The sequence below is a fragment of the Monodelphis domestica genome, chromosome 6, assembly GCF_027887165.1.
Source record: "Monodelphis domestica isolate mMonDom1 chromosome 6, mMonDom1.pri, whole genome shotgun sequence".
In the NCBI taxonomy this organism is placed as follows: domain Eukaryota; kingdom Metazoa; phylum Chordata; class Mammalia; order Didelphimorphia; family Didelphidae; genus Monodelphis; species Monodelphis domestica.
In genome coordinates this window covers 95,036,089-95,055,218 of record NC_077232.1, presented here as the reverse complement: position 1 = coordinate 95,055,218, position 19,130 = coordinate 95,036,089, and positions in this window count along the sequence as shown.

The following is a 19,130-nucleotide window of genomic DNA, read 5'->3' as shown; positions in this document are numbered from 1 at the left end:
AACATTAATTGCTCTTGTGTAGGATGAGCTAACATAATAAAGATGACAATCCTACCCAAACTGATTTACTTATTTAATGCCACACTAAATTAAAAAAAAAAATATATATATATATATATATATATATATATATATATATCAAAGTTCACTTGGAAAAACAAAAAGATCAAAGATATTGAGGGAAATAATTAAAAAATGTGAAAGAAGGTGGCTTAGCAGTACCAGATCTCAAACTATACTATAAAGCAGTGGTCATCAAAACAATATGGTACTGGCTAAGAGACAGAAAGGAGGATCAGTGGAATAGACTTGGTGTAAGAGACCTCAGCAAGACAGTTTATGATAAACTCAAAGATCCCAGTTTTGGGGACAAAAACCCACTTCTTGACAAAAAATTCTGGGAAAATTGGAAGACAGTATGGGAGAGATTGGGTTTGGATCAACATCTCACAACCTTCACCAAGATAAACTCAGAAAGGGTGAATGACTTGAATATAAAGAAGGAAACTATAAGTAAATTAGGTGAACACAGAATAGTATACTTGTAAAATCTTTGGGAAATGAAAGATTTTAAGACCAAGCAAGAGATAGAAAAAATTACAAAGTGTAAAATAAATAATTTTGATTACATTATATTAAAAAGGTTTTGTACAAACAAAACCAATGAAACTAAAATTAGGAGGAAAGCAACAAATTGGGAAAAAATCTTCATGACAAATACCTCTTACTAATTACTCAAATTTATAAAGAAATAAACCAATTGCACAAAAAAATCAAGTCATTCTCCACTTGATAAATGGGCTAGAGACATTAAAAGGCAATTTTAAGATAATGAAACCAAAATTATTAATAAGCACATAAAAAAGTGATCTGAATCTCTTATAATCAGAGAGATGACAATCAAAACAACTCTGAGGTATCACCTCACACCTAGCAGATTGGCTAACATGACAGCAATGGAAATAATGAATGTTGGAGGGGATGTGGCAAATTTGGGACATTAATGCATTGCTGGTGGAGTTGTGAATTGATCCAACCATTCTGGAGGGCAATTTGGAACAGTGCCTAAAGGGCGCTAAACTATTGTCTGCCCTTTGATCCAGTCATAGCACTGCTGAGTTTATACTGTGGAAGTGAGAAATTGAGAATGATTTTTGTGGCAGGAGTTTGGAGCAGCTGAGTGATGAACTATCAGTCAAACAAGAGTGTTCTATTTGGAATGTTACTGGGAAAGGCAGTTGGAAGCCAGACCAACTGTTGGCTGAACCTTTCTGGCCTTGAAAGAGGGAAGAAGGAGGTTTCCTCTCTGATTTTGAACACAGAAGAAAGAAAGACAAAAGTCCAGATATCTCTCTGACTTGCTCTGTTGTGATAGTGACTGAACTTCCACACCTATCAGCCATTTCTCCCAATTGAACTATAATCCAACATCCTCCAATCTAAGACTCGTTATAGTATTAGGGAAATTCCCAACCCTCTTACATCCATTCCTTATCCTTCCCTGACTTCTCCTATAAATACTTTTATTTAAGATAGAGAAGAGAAAAAGAATTTCATATGAAACATCATAAACTCACCCCTGAGTTGATTTAGAAGAAGAAGAGAGAAGAAGAAGAAAGGGGAGAGGGGAGGAAAAGGGAGGCTGAAGGGAGGGAGGAAAAGGGAGGAAGAAAGTAGGTAACAGCCTGATTTTTTAGTTATTAATTATCAATTAATATAGTCCCTTATTAATACTTATTACAATTTGGCACCCCAGATGAGACTCAAACCCACAATCCCTGGCTTATCAATGAGAAACAACCAGAAACAGATTTGGGAAACATAAAACCTGGTGACATAGGGTTATATCATCACAGAAAGCCAGAGTTAACAATATTTGACACAAGTTAACATGGCACTGAACAAAATTCAATGAATAACATAAGGATTACAGAATTATTGACTCAGAATCAGAAACTGAGTCAGCAGGAATACCAGTAATACCAGCAGCAATAATAAGGGCCAAGACAGTGATTTAGGACAAATATCTTATCAATTTTATAATCTTCATGAGGAAGTGCTGTATGTTTAGGAATCACACATCTGTAAATATTTCTAAGGTAGGTCAGAGTCTGAATAGCAGCCATGGAAATGATGTAGATCTTTGTTAGAATTTTCCAGAGAATGGTTTCTTTTTGAAATGGCAAGTTAAGTATAAATATAGTGGTATTGCTTATGTATTCTATAGAATCTATAATCATATTTGTCATTTTGCTATATAAGATATTATAAATCCAATAGCCTGAAATAGCTGCCAGTACTACTATCCTACAGATCACCTGCTCAAACATCTTTGCCTTTAGGAATTTTGAAGTTCAGTCAGTTGGGTGCCAAATTGTAATAAGTAGTAATCAGGGACTCTATTGATTGGTAATTGATAACTAACAGATCATACTGTTACCTCCCTTCTTCCTCCCTTCTTCCCTTTTCCTCCCTCCATTCAGCCTCTCTTTTTCTCCCCTCCCCCCTTCTTCTTCTTTTTCTCTTTTTCTTCGAAATCAACTCAGGGTTAGCTTATGATGTTTCAAATGAAATACCTTTTCTCTTCTCTATCTTAAATAAATGGTTTATTGGGGAAGACAGGGAAGGATAAGGAAATGGAAGGAAAGAGGGTTGAGGATTTCCCTAATACTAAAATGAGTCTTAGGTTGGAGGAAGGTGAAATATAGTTCAATTGAGAGAAATGGCTGATAGGTCTGGAAGTTCAGTGACTTTCACAACACAATAAGTCAGAAAGAGAGAGAACTGGACTTTATCCTTCTTTCTTCTGCCTTCAAAGCTAAAAAGACAACCTCCTTTCTGTGTTCAAGGTTAAAGACATAACCCTTCAACTGGTCTGTTCCTTTCTCCTAACCTCTTCCACTGGCAACATTCCAAATCCAAATATTCTCATTTGAATGGCAGGTCATCACTCAGCTGCTCCATTCTTTTTTGCATACTTTTCCAATATCTCTCTCTTCCACAATACCTCAAAGAGATAATAAGGAAAAGGACCTGTACAAGAATATTCATAACCGTGTTCTTTGTGGTGGCAAAAAATTGGAAAATGAGGGGATGCCCATCAATTGGGGAATGGCTGAACAAATTGTGGCATATTTTGGTGATGGAATACTATTGTGCCCAAAGGAATAATGAACTGGAGGAATTCCATGTGAACTGGAACAACCTCCAGACTTGATGCAGAGTGAGAGGAGCAGAACCAGAAGAACATTATACATGGAGATTGATACACTGTGCTACAATCAAATGTAACGGACTTCTCCATTAGTGGCAATGTGGTGATCCAGAACAACTCAGAGAAAGAACACTATACATATTCAGAGGAAAAACTGTGGGAGTAGAGACATAGAAGAAAAACAACTGCCTGATCACATGGGTCGATGGGGATATGATTAGGCATAATTTTCTAAATGATCACCCTAGTGAAAACATCAATAATATGGAAATAGGTTTTGATCAAGGACACATGTAAAACCCAGTGGAATTGTGCACCAGCTTTAAGAGGGGTTGGTGGGAGGGAAAGAACATGATTCTTGTAACCAAAGAAAAATATTCTAAATTGACTAATTAAATAAAATTTAAAAAAAATAGAAAGTGAACAAGAGAAATACAAAGTTCTATATGAGAGCTAAGAAGGGAGTTATCCATTCTGGATCTAAACCATCCGAGATTTTATTAAAGAGAGTCTAAGTGAATAGAACCTTAAAGTTTTGGGATGATTTCAATAAGAAAATATGTGAGACAGATAATTCTATCCACATAGGAAAATCTGTGCAAAGGTATGATAATTAATAGAGGGTTGTGAGAAGAGTTCAGGGAATAGGAAATAGTACAGGTTGATTAAGGTTTAATATGTACAAAAGTGATAAAATAAAGATCAGGTTGGAAAGGTTGACTGGTGTCAGATATTTGGAGATCCTTTAACTTCAGGCTAAGGAATTTGTAAATTTTTAGAAGATGATAGGAGAGCCACAGGTGAGGTACTATTTGAATTAATAGAAGTCAGGAATCTGAATATTTTTGAAGAAATAATACTTTGATTTTGAAATACCATCTCTAGATTCTTCCTACTTGTGATATTTCCCTTCCTAGTCTAAAATTATTCACAACCTCTGGATGTCTCTCTGCAGACAACAGTGTCTGAGAATGACTCCTAGCATGAAAATACACCTCAATACTTCAAAATTATCTGTATCTCCATCATGACATTGAGATTCTTATTCTGTATATTTATCTTATCTCTCCTATAATCTCATGGGAAATGAATCTGAATATTTCACTGTAATCAAAGACTTGGAGTTAAAGCAATAACAGATTTATTGCTTCCTGTGTGGAGGTTATTTTCATTTTAAAAGAGGACAATGGCAGAGAATTACTTAATTGAAAAAAACCCTACATCTATCTTTACTCTTTGGACTAAAGAAAATGCAAATTGAGGCACTGAGCAAATTTTGTCATCAAAATTTTATAATGAGGGGAGATTTTAGGCATCATATGAGTATAATCTTAGAATTCCTAGCTTCTTTCTAACCAACTCAAGAGCAATATTTCTCATAAAATCATTCTTCTATTCACACCTAAGTCCTAGTAACTTTTCCCTAGAATTGCCTTATATTTATTTTTATATACACACATATCAAAGTATATAAAAATTCTCCTTTGAACATGAACTCCTTGAAGACAGAAAAAAATTTCATTTTTATCTTTGTATTTCTAGTGTCTAACAAAGTGCCTGACTGGATAAATGCTTACTGATTGATTGAATTATCTAATCTAACTCTTTTATTTTATATATGAGTAAAATGGTTTCTACATAAATTAAGTGTTTTGCTCAAAATTACACTGTAATTTTGTTTCGGAATCAAGAATCAGAACATATTTATGTACATGTTGTTTTCCTTTATTAGAATGCAGAGTCCTTAGAAATTACTGTTATGTAACAGGGATTACTTTGTTAAGAGAATACAAGTATTCACCAGCAAAATCCATATTTTATTTTAGAAAAGTGGCCATATGACAAAATATTTATGTGGGTGGGATAATTAATTATTGAACAGTAGTAAAGAGATGAATTTGTTTTATTTTTTAATAAAAAATACCTTTTAGGGGCAGAAGAAGAGAAGTTATTTGATCTAAGGACACTGGCCTCTAAGAGGTAAGTCTTTTTCTTATCTTTCCTATTACCCATTTCAACATATACATCATCTCCAAACCATGTTGCCTCTAATCCAGTCTTTCCTTTCATCATTCATTCTTTCTTTAAAAATTGAACCTTTTCTCTGGGACTCTGGGTTCTGATTCTTATGTGCAGGCCTTATACACATGAGGCATTCTGAACATTCTTGCCATTTCCAAACTAAACTGATGTATCAATATCTTTCTTTTTCCTCTTTCAGTTTTATGTATTGTCTTCTCTGATTAAAATATAGGCTATTTGAAGGTAGGAACTATCTTGCTTGTATCTCAATCCCTATCACTGACATAATGATTGGCACAAAGCAAATAATAAATAAATAAATGTGTATATTTATAATTATATAAAATAAGAATATAAATGAAAAATAAAATAAATAATAATAATTTCAATACATAATAAAATAATAACAATAATTTTAATGAATAAAATAAATAATAAAATACTTATTACATACTTAATACAATTTTTTAACTTAATAGGACAGCATGACAACTGTACTTATGCCATAATACTGGGTTACATGACTCTCACTCTTGTGGGAGTTAAGGAAGGGAAGGTTATTATGGCCATGAGAGGATAGGGTATCAGGGTTAACTCTGGGTAGTTTCTTTTTATCATTAATTTAGTATTATGATAGTAATCATCATTGGAGGGAAATGCTACCCTATATGTGTCAGCACTTCAGGGTAAAACCCTATTTATCATTGCTAGTTACAGCATGAAAGTTAGGATTTTAGCCTTTTGACATAGAATAGTGCAAAATAACTTGAAATAACTTTATTCATATGCCTAATTTATACTTATAAACCTACTGGTTCATCAATTTTCTTCAAGTTTAGGTGAAGACTAGTATTTAACAGATTGAAACTCATCTGAATAAGTGTGAAATTAATTTGAAAAGGGCATATCTCAATTCTCACTGCAGGATTTTTTTTTAATCACTGGTGAAGGTTTATCTTCCATTTTAGGTGTTTCATGAAAAATAATGTTCTTTTCCCATAGGCTGGTGAATTTCAACACTACCCTGTCTTTGGCTGAATAGTCCAATATTTCAGGTAAGTAAATTGTATGGTTCTACTCAATGTGCACTTAATTCATTGAATTTATTTATTTATTCATTGAATTGTTTGGTTGTTTATGCTAGGAATCTCAGCCAATGGGCCACATGCTGCAAACCTTGGTGGTGAAGTGGGATGAAGGCCTTTGATACTAGGTCATGTTGCTAAGAAGGATGTTCATATTGCTGTTGTCTTTTTTTTTTTACTTTGGACTAGCAGCAACATTATGTGTATGTTTCCTTTTTATAGTCTACAAGATGAAAGGCCAAAACTCTTGTGTAAAAGTTTCTGGAGATCTTGATGATTAGGAAATTAATTTTAACCATGAAGTGAAAAGAATGTGCTTGTTTATAAAGTTTCTCCCATTCATTTGCTGATGCTCTGTCTATTCCATGACTCAGTAAACACTATGAAATTTTTGATTCATCTTAAGAGGCTGCACCTGCCACCTCAATCCAGTTAGCACATTCATCCATGGGCTCCCATCTATAGGAAGCAGCTGGTAACTTTCATAATCAGCTATGGATTTTGTTGTTAGTGAGGCTATCTGGCTCATCACCTATTTTTTTTTCTTTTTGCAGTAACTTAAACATTGTGTGCTAAAACTGTATAAAATCTCCCTTAGTAGCATTACTAATATCAAGAATATATTTAAAAAGTATGCTCAGTTTCCTATGGGGAAGTTAAGAATGGGAATAGACACAAAAAGACAATGAATTGATTGGAATATAAACAGAAGTAATGGGAAAGTTGAGTAAAATGGATTTTTATGATCTACAAGGAAACATGATATAATGAAGTTAGGTTTCAAGTTTGTAAACTGAGGCTCCAGTCTTGGTTTTTCCAATTATTAGTTCAGTGAATTGGAAATAACTTGTAGGATCATTTCTTCTTCCTAAGCATCAATTTTAATATTAACAAAATGGAGATAATATTATAGAACCTTACTCATATTATATGAGAAAATCCTTTGAAACTGTAAATAATTTGATAGATACAAGGGCTTATTAATATATCATAATAACCTGATGTTTGACTCCTTGAAAATTTTAAAGCCTATCATTAAAGGGATAGTTTCTGAGCATATATATAGAAGGAAGCAGTCATTAACAGAAGGCAGGAAAACATTTTCATCAAGAACATACTAAACTGGACTTATGTCCTTTTTATGGCAGAATGGCAAGACTAGTTACAGAGTAGTAAAACTTACTTGAGAAAGAGATAGCCTTGAAATTTAAGTATTGGGTTCAAGTCCTACCTTTGACACATTTTGGTGGAATTCTCACTTAACCTCTTACATGCCTAACCAACTTGCCAAAACTATGTTACAGAGAGAGTGCACCATTCTACCCTCATAGGGTTTATTTCCTCATTTAGGAGTTTCTTTTAAATCCAGTGTTTGAGATTTACCCTCCCTCTCTTTTTTCTTCTTATTCTTCCTCATCCTCTTCCCACTCCAATCACTATCCATATCTGTATTCCTATTCTTATTCTTTTCTTTATTTCTATCCTTATCCCTAACTAGACTGGTAGATATGGAGTCTTATTAAGAGGCTGTGCTCTAGACAGTCTATCTAGATATCAAAATGTGATTTGCAAGATATTTTGGTAGGTTTGGAAATGATTAAATGACTAGGCCCAAAAAATACTCATTGATGAGTTAATGTCAATTTGGAAGTAAATTTCTGTTAGAGTGACTTTGATCTTGTGCTTCATAACATGGCCCTAAATTATTTGAATTAAGGTATACTTATCAAATTTGCAGATGGTACTTCTGGGAAAGAAAGCTGATAATATGAATCAGGATCCAAAAATATTTTAGGTGGGAAAAATTACCTAATTACTTAAGTTGAAATTTAGAAAGAAAACAGAAAAGCCTATAATTGTAATAAAAATATATTCTTTAAAAATACAGGCTGGGGAACATGGTTAGTCAATAGTATGGATGAAAAAACAAACAGGGTTTTAATGGAATTCATTACCAATATATCGTAATAGTTATGTGTTGTCCAAAATCTAACAATCTTGGAGTTCATTAAGTAAGACATAATGGTAAGAATGGAGGAATTTTTGCTTTTTGGAGGAATGGAGGAAATTGCTTTTACATGATCATAACAGAACTGATATATGGTTTCCACATTTTAGGAAGAACACTTACAAGCTTGAATGTTTCAGAAACATAATGAAGGAGGAATAATGAGAGGAATATAGAAAATATGAGAATTGAAGGAATTATATGGATAAATCTATTAGAATTGTTAAAATTGGAATGAATAGGCTTTAATGTAAATGGGCTTCAAATACTAAAGGTCTTCAAGCAGACTTCATGTAAAGAACTTTGTACAGTGGATTCTTGATAAGATAAAAGTTTGTACTAGATGCCTTATGGATCTTTATTATTGAGATTCTCTAGTCCTGTGATTCTTGTTTTCCTTCTTTTTCTATGACTAAAGAAATCTTAACAATAGGGTAAGAACTTCAATGAGATAACCATTTTTTTGGCAGTGATAGGAAAAGTTGTAAAATATAAAGTGGAAAAAGAAAGAGGTATAATGTAGAAAAGACAATGCATGGAGAGACATGTTCTTTGTTTCTTGGGAACATAAAAATTGAGAATCATAGAATTTCTTTATTCAACCAGGATAAAAAGATCTAAGTCTTAGTGGCCAACTCTCTTAAGTGAAAAAAAAAAGTTTATTGTAAGAGAGGAAAACGACTTGTTCAAAATCCCATAGGTAATTAATGGCAAAAGTTGGACTAAAATTCAGTTTTCTTGATTCTTAGTCCAATAAACTTTGCATTCTGCTCTGTTTCTTCTAACCTTGAGGAGCCTCAATTACCTCATTAAAAAATGGATGTAATATTTAAACTATTTCACAGTTATTAGTCTTGCATTCAAGGGAAATAATGGGCTTAAATATCTTTTGGATTATGCAGAGCAATGTAAATAGCAAGTGGATTCATAAATTGAGTAAAGTATTTATCTGCTCTATACTGAGAAACTTTACTTGAACTATGAGACACCCTAGGGGTATGACTTTAGCAGCAGCTTAAGACATCCTTATATCTGGGATGGACACCAATTGACATGCTAAATTGGAACTGCATAACCCTAGCTAACCTCTATCCTAAATTAATAGATCACTTACCTTTCCATGAAGAGATAACATTTACCTTTGCAACCTCTATACCTTGCTAGGGCTTTCCTTGTTCCTCATAGAAGGACAAGGAAAATAATTCCTAACTCACTTGGCTTATTGCCTCTCTTCCTATTTGGTTCTTTGATCTTATTTTCTTTCTTTAATGTAATCCCAATCAGCATTTAAAGTTAAATATTTTAATACACATAAATGTGAATATAATGGAATTATATCAGAATAGGAATAAATGGAACTCCTTCAAATACCTTCTCTTCTGTGGCATGACTAGTTATTCTCTCTGAGGCAAAAAAAAAGTTTATGCTAGGAATGTGTTAGTAAAGAGACATACTGTGACATATCAGAATTAATTGAGGGATTACTCCATTATTGCAGTTTTCCCTCTTTTAATTTTATTAGAAACCACATTTACAGAAAGAAAACTACAGACCAATCTCCTTAATGAATAAAGATGCAAAAATATTAAATAGGATACTAGGAAAAAGACTCCATCAAGTGATCACAAAGGTTATTCACTATGACCAGGTAGAATTTATACCAGGAATTCAAGGATGGTTCGATATTAGGAAAATCATCCACATAATTGGCCATATTAAAAAGCAAACCAAAAAAAAATCACATGCTTATTTCAATAGACACAGAAAAAGCCTTTGATAAAATACAACACCCATTCCCATTGAAAATACTAGAAAGCAAAGGAATAGAAGAGCCTTTCCTAAAAAATAATAAACAGTATATATCTAAAACCATCAGCAAACATCATCTGCAATGGGGATAAACTAGAAGCCTTCCCAATAAGGTCAGGAGTGAAACAAGGATGCCCATTATCACCTCTATTATTTAACATTGTACTAGAAACACTAGCTGTAGCAATTAGAAAAGAAAAAGAAATTGAAGGTATTAAAATTGGCAATGAGGAGACCAAGTTATCATTATTTGCGGATGATATGATGGTCTACTTAAAGAATGTTAGAGAATCAACCAAAAAGCTAGTGGAAATAATCAACAACTTTAGCAAAGTTGCAGGATATAAAATAAACCCACATAAGTCATCAGCTTTTCTATATATCTCCAACACATCTCAGCAGCAAGAATTAGAAAAAGCAATTACATTTAAAATCACCCTATACAATATAAAATACTTAGAAATCTATCTCCCGAGACAGATACAGGAACTATATGAACACAACTACAAAACACTTTCCACACAATTAAAACTAGACCTAAACAATTGGAAAAAAACATCGATTGCTCATGGGTAGGACGAGCTAAAATAGTAAAAATGACAATCCTACCCAAATTAATTTACTTATTTATTGCCATACCCATTGAACTACCAAAAAACTTTTTTTTTTACTGAATTAGAAAAAAACACTATCAAAGTTCATTTGGAAGAACAAAAGATCAAGGATATCCAGGGAAATCATGAAAAAAATGTGAAGAAAGGTGGCCTTGCAGTCCCTGATTTCAAACTATACTATAAAGCGTGGTCATCAAAACAATATGGTACTGCCTAAGAGACAGAAAGGAGGATCCGTAGAATAGACTTAGTGACCTCAGCAAGACAGTCTATGATAAGCCCAAAGGTTTGTATTAAGGAACTCTTTTGAGTGGTAATTGATATATAAAGATCAGGCTGATAATCTTCTTCCTTTCTCCTTTCTTCCCTCTTTCTCCCTTCACCTCCCTTCTTGCCTCCCCTCTTCCTATTGATTCTCCTCCTGGTTTCTCTAAATCAACTCAAGAGTAAGTTTATGATGTCTCAAATGAAATACTCTTTCTCTTCTCTATCTTAAATAAAGGGTTTACTGGGAAAGATAGGGAAGGATAAGGAAATGGAAGGAAAGAGGATTTTGGGGTTTCCCTATCACTAGGATGAGTCTTAGATTGAAGGATGGTGGAATAGAGTTCAATTGGGATAAATGGCTGATAGGTCTGGAAGTTCAGTCACTATTACAATAGAGCAAATCAGAGAGGGGAGAGAGAGAGAGAGAGAGAGAGAGAGAGAGAGAGAGAGAGAGAGAGAGAGAGAGAGAGAGAGAGAGAGAGAGAGAGAGAGAGAGAGAGAGAAAGAGTTGGACTTTGTCCTTCTTTCTTCTGTTTTCAAAGCCAAAGACAACCTTCAGGCTTCAGTCTCCATGTCAAGATAAAAACAGCCTTCTTCTCTCTTTTAAGTCAGAAGGTTCAGCTTCAGTTGGTCTGCCTCCAACTGCTTCTAGTCACATTCCAAATAAAATACTCTTATTTGAATGACAGGACATCAGTCCCAGATATCCCTGTCTTTTTGCATGCTTTCCCAATTTCTCTCTTTTCCACAGATCCCAGCTTTGGGGCCATAATCCACTAGTTGATAAAAACTGCTGGGAAAATTGGAAGACAGTATGGGAGAGATTAGGTTTGGATCAACACCTCACACTGTGAATTTCAGAACTAAGCAACCCTATTCAGACCATTCTTTAGAAGATAGGATTTAGCTATTTCCTGATCAATAACAATAGAGATACTTGGAATAACAGAATCAGGTCTTAGAAACTACAATCTCCACCCTACTCAGGGTAACAAGATTAGGAAGGGCTGCAGCAAAACTCAAGATTTAATTATTTGAGAATATGGCCTTCAACAGACATGTGCAAAAAGGATAGACCTCTGGGCTGTCCTAGATCAAGCTAGAGCCACCATTGGCACATGTGAGATGCAGGAAGTGAAGTAGGAAACAGCCTCTAGAGTTCTTGAGACTTCCTGTGATGAATGGAGAGGAGGTTGGAGGCTGGTGCTTGGAGTTGGAGGAGCCCACAGACGGTTTTCTCCATTTTGGTCACGTGAGTGATAGGGACTGATCTCTTTCTTTGCCTTGGCTATCCAGGGCCTTGGGCCTGCTTTGGCTCAGCCTAAGCAGAGTGGGTATTTAAGCCCTATTTCCTTCTCTCCCCTTTCCCTGTCTCTCTCTCTCCCTCTAATACTTTCTTCCTCCTGTTTGTTATTAAAACACCATAAAAAAGGTTGGCAGCTGACTTGAGTTTTCATTTAAGAATTACATAGCTGAATTCCTTGGCGACCTTAAATTAACATATATCAGTCTTTAAAAGTAATTTTGATATCACAACACCCTACACCAATATAAACTCAGAATGGGTGAATGACTTGAATATAAAGAAGGAAACTATAAGTAAATGAGGTGAACACGGAATAGTATACATATCAGATCTTTGGGAAAGGAAAGACTATAAAACCAAGCAAGATAAAGCTAGAAAAAAATAACAAAATGTAAAATAAATAATTTTTATTACATCAAATTAAAAAATTTTTTTACAAAAAAAAACCAATGCAACCAAAATTAGAATGGAAGCAACAAATTGGGAAATAATCTTCATAACTAAAACCTCTGACAAAGGTCTCATTACTCAAATTCATAAAGAGCTAAATCAATTGTACAAGAAAACAAACCATTCTGCAATTGATAAATGGGCCAAGGGCATGAATATGCAATTTTCAGTTAAAGAAGTCAAAACTATTAATAAGCACATGAAAAAGTGTTCTAAATCTCTTATAATCAGAGAGATTAAAAGTAAAACAACTCTGAGGTATCACCTCACACCTAGCAGATTGTTTAACATGACAGCAATGGAAAGTAATGAATGCTGGAGGGGATGTGGCAAAGTTGGGACATTAATTCATTGCTGGTAGGGTTGTGAATTGATCCAACCATTTGGAAGGGCAATTTGGAACCATGTCCAAAGGGCACTAAAAGACTGCCTGCCCTTTGATCCAGCCATAGCACTGCTGTGTTTATACCCCAAAGAGACCATAAGGAAAAAGACTTGTACAAAATTATTTATAGCCATGCTCTTTGTAGTGTCAAAAAATTGGAAAATGAGAGGATACCCTTCAATTGGGGAATGGCTGAACAAATTGTGGTATCTGTTGGTGAAGGAATACTATTGTGCTCAAAGGAACAATGAACTGGAGGAATTCTATGTGAACTGGAATGAACTCCAGGAATTGATGCAGAGTAGAGAAGCAGAACCAGGAAAATATTGTACACAGAGACTGATATCCTGTGGTGCAATCAAATGTAATGGACTTCTCCATTAGTGGCAATGCAGTGATCCTGAACAACTTGGAGGAATCTCTGAGAAAAAACACTATCCACATTCAGAGGAAAAACTATGGGAATAGAAACACAGAAGAAAAACAAATGCTTGATTACATAGGTCGAGGGGATATGATTGGGGATATAGACCCTAAAGGAATATCCTAGTGCAAACACCAACAACATGGGAATGGGTTCTGATCAAGGACACATGTAATACCCAGTGGAATTGCACGTCATCTATGGGAAGGGTGGGGGGATGGAAGGGAGGGAAAGAATATGATTCTTATTGTGAACTGATTCAACCATTCTGGAGAGCAATTTGGAACTATGCCCAAAGGGCGATAAAAGAATGTCTACCCTTTGATCCAGCCATAGCCCTGCTGGGTCTGTACCCCAAAGAGATAATGGACAAAAAGACTTGTACAAGAATATTCATAGCTGCGCTCTTTGTGGTGACAAAAAATTGGAAAACGAGGGGATGCCCTTCAATTGGGGAATGGCTGAACAAATTGTGGTATATGTTGGTGATGAAATACTATTGTGCTAAAAGGAGTAACAAAGTGGAAGAATTCCATGGAGACTGGAACGACCTCCAGGAAGTGATGCAGAATGAAAGGAGCAGAACCAGGAGAACATTGTACACAGAGACTAATACACTGTGGTATAATCAAAAGTAATGGACTTCTCCATTAGTGGCGGTGTAATGTCCCTGAACAATCTGCAGGGATCTAGGAGAAAAAACACCATTCATAAGCAGAGGATAAACTGTGGGAGTAGAAACACTGAGGAAAAGCAACTGCCTGACTACAGCGGTTGAGGGGACATGACAGAGGAGAGACTCTAAACGAACACTCTAATGCAAATATTAACAGCATGGCAATGGGTTCGAATCAAGAACACATGTGATACCCAGTGGAATCATGCGTCGGCTACGGGGGGTGGGGGGGAGGAAAGAAAATGATCTTTGTCTTTAATGAATAATGCATGGAAATGATCAAATAAAATATAAAAAAATAAATAAAAAAGAATATGATTCTTATAACCAAGGAATAATGTTCTAAATTGACTAAAAAATTAAAATAAAAAAGACTATATTTGTATCATAAAAAAAGAAACCGCATTTACCTCCTAGTCACTGGATGAGCATAGTTAGTGCTGGACTCAACTAGTGCCTCTGGTAAAGCCATGGAACCCCTGGTAGTCAACTTCCAATGTCTTAATTTAGAGTCCAATTCACACTCCTTTCCTTTCTTCCCAATACCTAGACATGTTCAGAAAGAGGGAATGCCTGTAGTTTATACTGTCTAAGATGCAAAGTATAGCATCTGGTCTTTTGAAAGTCCCATTGACCATAGTGCATAGACTGGTGAAAATTCTGACAGCTGTTCTTTATGAAATCCTGGAATTTTTTTCTATTCTGAAATAGCATCCCTTTTTGCACTTAAAGTTTTGGGAAACTGTAGGATGATACAAGGCCTCCTATTGAATAGCAGGAGGCTTTGACAACAACTGCTATACAAGCCATACTGAGGCACTAACAAGTAGTTATATGCCTTGTTTGAGAGGCTCTGCACTTTAGAGAACATTTTGAATATGCCAGAGACCTTTCCTGGTCTGTGTGTTTGTGTATGTGTGTGTGTGTGTGTGTGTGTGTGTGTGTGTGTGTGTACATATATATATATATATATATATATATAGAGAGAGAGAGAGAGAGAGAGAGAGAGAGAGAGAGAGAGAGAGAGAGACAGAGAGAGAGAGACAGAGAGAGAGAGAGACAGAGAGAGAGACAGAGAGAGAGAGAGAGAGAGGGAGAGAGAGAGAGAGAGAGAGAGAGAGAGAGAGAGAGAGAGAGAGAGAGAGAGAGAGAGAGAGAGAGAGAGAGAGAGAATTTAGGGAGTCACATTATTTCTTTCAGATCATTAGCAGAATAAGATTTTAAAATTCAAAAGCATCTTCAACCACAGAACACAGTTGGATGGATCCTTAGAATCCATCTAGTACATCTAGCACCCTTCATTATACAGGTGATAAAATTATGGCTTGGATCAGGGAAGCACCTTTCTTGTCCCTAATTTGAGAGTGGCCAAAGTAGGAGTCTATGTAAAAAATAGACTCGAATACAGGACTACAATCCCCACGAGCCTTTGCTCCACTTCCCCAGAATGCCTTGTAATCTCACCTGGGCCGAGATCAAGAAGATATTTAAGCGGATTCAAAGGCTTTTGAGGGGGCTCTTGGCTCTTTTTGGACTTCCATTTTGGAGCAGGCGGTCTCTTGCGTGATGTGAGGTTATTTTGTCTAGGCCTCTGGCCTAGGCACATGTTTCTTACTTGTATATTTTTTAATCTTTAACCTTTAATAAACCTCTAAAAAATATAATACTCCTTGCAGAGAGAAACTCATTTCTACCTGCCTCAGTCTCCCCATATTCCTAAATTTTAACTGTTACATCTATGAGAATAAAAGCTTGTATATTACTTTATTGTATATATACATTTTTTAAAAATCCTTGGTTAGACTTAGAAAATAATTTTAGGGTGTGTAAAAATATGATTTATTCCTGGAAAAGAACCTATAGATCAACTAGTTCCATCCCTTCATTTTACAGATCAGGAGAAAGACAAGACTGGAGAAAGGAAGTGCCTTGCCCAAGGTTATATGCCTAGATAGTGGCAGAACCAGGATTCAAATCCATGTCCTTTGAGCCTAGGTCCTGTAACCTAATAGGTCCCAAAGCCTATACTAAGGAACAATAAAGTAAAGCTCTACCATAATAGAGTACAAGCTCCCTAGCTGTGATAAGTATGTCTGCAACATAGGAATCACTTAAGAGATGTTTATTGTGATCTCAAAGAGATCAAAGAGAGGGGAAAGGACATCCTTGTACAGTAAATATTTATAGCAGCTCATCTTGTGGTAGCAAAGAACTGGAAACTGAAGGGATATCCATCAACTAGGAATGACTGATGATTGTAATGGAATACTTTTGTGCCATAAAAATTATGAACAAGACAATCACAAAAAACCTGGAAAGACAAATAAATTGATTCACAGCATACTGAGAAGGAACAAGGAGAATACTGTATACAGTAACAGCAATGATGTATGATGAAGTATGAATGACTTAGCTATTATCAGCATGGAAAGCATCCAGGACAACTTGAAGAGACTCATGATGAAAAAAGCTAATGGCTGCTGTAGAAGGAGCTGATGGTGCATGAATGTAGATCGAAGCATACCATGCTCACTTTATCTCCTCCGTGAATTTTTCTCCAGTATAAGTGATCAATGTCTCATAACATGATGAACATGGAATAATTTATTTCATGATATTATATTTAGAACTTTATTTTACTTGTCATCTCATAGAGGAAAGAGGAAGGAAAGAACATGGATCACAAAAAGTCAGAAATTATTATTAAAATATATCAATATGTAATCTGGGAAAAATATAAAAACAAAATATGGAAAAAGGTATTAAAAACTAAATATTTATCTTGACCAGGTTGGATGATGCATGTGTATAATCCCTCCTATGAGAGGAGCATTATACTGAAAATATGTAGATAGGGATAAAGGTTTCTGGTAAATGTTTATCTAGTGGATCTCTAAAATTATCCACATCCTTTAAACTTTAATCTTCATAATTAACTTTCCTTTAACACTTTCTTAAATAGAGGAGTAAACAAAAACAATAAAGTCCTGAATATCTGAAGTGTAAATACTGTCACTGAAAAATCAATAATCAGCTCTATAGAGCTATTGTGAGCTAGCTCCAGCACATTCCTCTTGGGGTTATTTTGTATATTTCATGAATATTTCAATTTAGTCAGACTAAATTTGTGGTACTGTATTCAGTTCTGAATAGCCTATATTAGAAAAGAATACATGTTCTATATACCAAATAGCCAGAAAGACTTCAGAAAGGGTGAAAAAAGATACTGAAGAAACTTGAGTTCATGATATCTACTGATTGAATGAAATGGAGGTATTTAGATTGTAGAAGAGATTTGGAATGTAGATAGATGATCACAAATAATAAATCAAATCAGAAGATCACAGATTTGGGGCTGAATGAGAACTTGGAAGCCATCTGATCCAACTTCCTCTTTTAAGAAATGAAGAAACAGAGGTTCAGAGTGGTTAATAGGCACCCTCAGGTATAAGAGCTATTAGGTAAAAGTGGGATTTGATTTGGCTTGATTCATTTTAGATGGCAGTACTCATTAGATTAGATGCATAATAGTTATAAAGCTTTCAGCTCAAGAAATGTCTTAAAAATTAGAGATTACTAAAGCTGCCCTAGAAGGTAGTGGGGTTTCCCCTCATTAAAACTTTTTTAATTGAAACATTTTATTTAATTTCATTGGAATTTTTCAAGGTAAGACTAAGTGGGTATTTGTTGGGTTCTATATTTTGTTGTTGCTCACTCATGTCTGACTCTTTGTGACCTCATTTGGGCTTTTCTTGGCCAAGATACAGGAATGACTGACTATTTCTTTCTCCAATGGGCTCTATATAGGGAATGCTTATGGGTTGAACATCATAACTTCTGAGGTCTATTTGAACTTGGCAATTCTATGGATTTTAGTTGTTTCATATCTGACCTATACTAAAAGATTAGTCATTATGAACTATGAATAATAAATTTAATAAATAAATTTAAAAATGAATAAAAAACAAATCTCATGCCTGTATCTGCCACTTATCAAATGGGATGTCTTGGACGAGGTGCATCACCTCTCAGGATGTTTTCTTCTCTGTAAACTGAAGGTGTTGGAAATTTAGGAGAAAAATATTGATTATAATTTTTAAAGCAACATTTTCCTGATATCCTTCCCCTAAACACAAAATTCAACTGTCCCTTAAAGGAACAGTAAAAACTTTAACATTTACTTGTAAGAAAGAAAAAAAAGTTAATAAAATTGTTGAACACAGTGGCTGCATATGATAATAAATATGTTGCATTCTTTTGTATGTGATTGTCCAGGCAGAGGAATTCATATCATCATCTGTTTGCTAGAATCAGAATTGTTGATTTATATTATTTTTTAATTAACAAAATTATCTTAACATGCTATTTTTTTTAAAAGTATACAACTGATCTAGCACGAATGTAGATTAATTATGTCTTTTAAACCAAATTTTCTTGGTTTTGGTCAGTGTTTTCTTTTTCAACATGGCTAATATAGAAATATATTTTTCATGACCTCACATGTATATTCTGTATCAAATTGCTTACCTTCTCAATGAGGGAGCAGAAGAAGGAAGAGGGAGAAAATTTGAAACTTAAAAAAAAAAGAATGTTACAAATTTTACATTGATTTAAGAAATATTCAATGAAATAAATAAAATCTACTAGAGTACAAATATGTATAGGAGAAACAGGTAAGCTCCTATGGTTGTTAAGCTTATAGTATCAAATATATAGTTACATACAGTGGTAGAAAAATGAGGCTAGATTATAAAAGAATATGAGGTTATCCTATATAGAATCTCTTTGTTTCTATCCCTGCCTCTTTCTTTGATTTTCTATCTCTATAATATCATGCCTTAGGGTCCTTTCCAATTTTAATATTCTATAT